Here is a 2,551-nt window from a genome sequence, read left to right on the forward strand (position 1 = left end):
GATCTTGGCCTACAGCCAAACAAGCCACCACCGGACGGCAGCTTACCACCCATATACCAACGGCGTCTTTGAGCGGCTAAACAAGACGATTGCCGACATGTTGGCCATGTATTCAGATGTTCAACACAAGACGTGGGACGCCAACCTTCCGTAAGAGACCTTCGCATACAACACGGCGATGCAGAAGACGACGAAGATGTCGCAATACATGTCAGTTTATGAAAGGAACCCGGCGCATGACGCTCGAAACCATGCTATCAAATGTTGTTGACGAAGAAAACCTCGACGTGATTGTCTAGCTTCAGCGCGTCGAAAAATCCCGACAGCTTCCCCGCCTTCGCATTATGAATAAACAGACGACTGACAGCCACCGTTACAATCTTCGACACTTCGTGCAAAAGCAGCCTGGCGACTGCGTTTGCGAGTGGACACTGATACGTCGACGTGGCCCGAGGGAAAAACTTCTGCGACGGTACTTCGGACTGTACCGGGTAGTTTGACGTCTCGGCTCACACGACCACATAGTTGTCCCCTACGGCATCATGAACTATCAACGGTGGCTTGCGTGACCTTAAGTAGTTCATGGCGTGCGCCTCAAGCTATTTCATGCGCGTTGGCGAACATAAGGATTATGTTCTTTACAGTTGTTTCTCTATGATTGTGCTTACTTGTTTGTACTAAGTAATATTGCATTTTCTGTTGCTTTATTGTTGTTATCTTAATTTTAATTGTATTTCCCCCAGTTTTCAGTTTTAAGCTTCGAGATGATGCTCTCTCAGAGGGGGGGGGGGGGCAACACCACGCGCGTTTCTTATTTACACCTATGTTTCATTCGGTTTTAACGCACAAGGCCGGTCTGGAATTCTCAGCGCTAACTGCGCCTCATTGTTTTAGAAGGTTTACAATGATTGTAGATTGTTCTGTTAAGATCGCGCGAAAGACGCGGACACACAATAATATTCTACAAAGCTAGCGCGAAGACCATTGTTAGGGCTGCAATAAGCGAAGGCACATGTATAAATATCGACGCGTTTCACCGGTTGTCAGATGATCGATGGCCGACGCTCTGTTCCTCGCTATCAGTGCCAATGTTTTGTTGCAATCTAACTTCTATTTTACGTAGCCACACATTCGGCCCAATAAAAAGTTTCTCCTGAAACTCATCTGCTCCCTTCGGCCACGTCCCGAACACCTGGAAATATAGAAACCAAAAGTGCGTGTGTGTGCGTTTGTTTGTGTGTGTGCTTAAAGGCTAGGTTAATGAAAATATTTTAGGCGCTACAATACTTGTGTAAGGTTTCTGCTCACCAAAATATAGCCGCTACAATACTCGTGTAAGGTTACTGCTCACCAGTCCTTTTGAATAGAGCGAGAATCCAAAAATCATGTTTTCAAGTAATATCGGTGCTCTTATAACCAACTTCAGCTTTTTAATATTACCTGAGTCGTCGACTATGGCGTGCGTTACATTCATATCGTACTTTTCAAATGTAAAATCTCAACATTTATTATAGTTTTACATCTAATATTTGACAGAAGCATTGCAAAGACTCAATCTCTGGCTGCTTGATCGTACTATTTAGCGGATATCTTATACTTAGCATACGCCATTAATTCGTCACCGCCATCGTAGTAAGGAGCACAAACAAGACCCGCTGTGATCAGGAACATACACCTGTGTGTTTTATTTAGACGACAGAATATCGTATTATATTGACAACAGTCCTTGTGTGCTTTAACGCGATTGTGTTAAAGAGGTCGTTTCGCAGAAATTCCAGCGTCTATGTCGTTGGGTGTGAGTGAAAAATCATCTTGTGCATGACCGAAAATAAAACGATGAAAATAAATTAAGTAAATGATAAAGAATCCTGATGGCAGAGTGAGGACGAAACTAAGGTTGTTAGAGTTTGAGTGGGGATCAAACCAGGGTCGCTTGCGTTGCAAGAGGATGTTCTACCACATGGCCACACCTTTTTTTTCAAGTAATTAATGAAGTATTGGCATAATAAAGACAATATCAAGCAAACAAAAGTACGATCAAATGGCGACAGTAAGCGCCCAAGCATTACTAATAAACACTCGATGGCTAACACAGCGTCAGTTCTTCACATCGAGAGTTCTTTTCATCGTGTTATGCAAACAAGAATGTGGTGAGGTCAAACAGCTCTTTAAAGTGGAGTACCAGTCCGGTCTGAAGTCTAGCTCATCGTAAGTGTTTTTGAGGTGGATAGCCATTTGAGTGAAGTGTGTGCTTGAAGAGGTGGTGGGCTCTGCATTGCGGTCTCGCCTTCAAGTCTTCCACAAGCTGTGAATATCCATGAAGATAAACATATCATATGGCACTTCATCAAGCGCTGCTGGTAAATGATAACGTATTGTGTGATAATTAATGACGAAACGTTTTTAGTGCTCGCTGAAGGACATCCCAAAACAGTATGGCATCTTTTCAGCTAACAAAGCAATGTTCAATAATTTCCGCCACATCACACAGACAGCAGTTAACAAACGAAATAAAAATACCCTTTCTTTTTAACTATGTGTTTACGGCCGA

This window comes from Rhipicephalus microplus, chromosome 3 (genome assembly GCF_043290135.1).
Source record: "Rhipicephalus microplus isolate Deutch F79 chromosome 3, USDA_Rmic, whole genome shotgun sequence".
Lineage (NCBI taxonomy): Eukaryota > Metazoa > Arthropoda > Arachnida > Ixodida > Ixodidae > Rhipicephalus > Rhipicephalus microplus.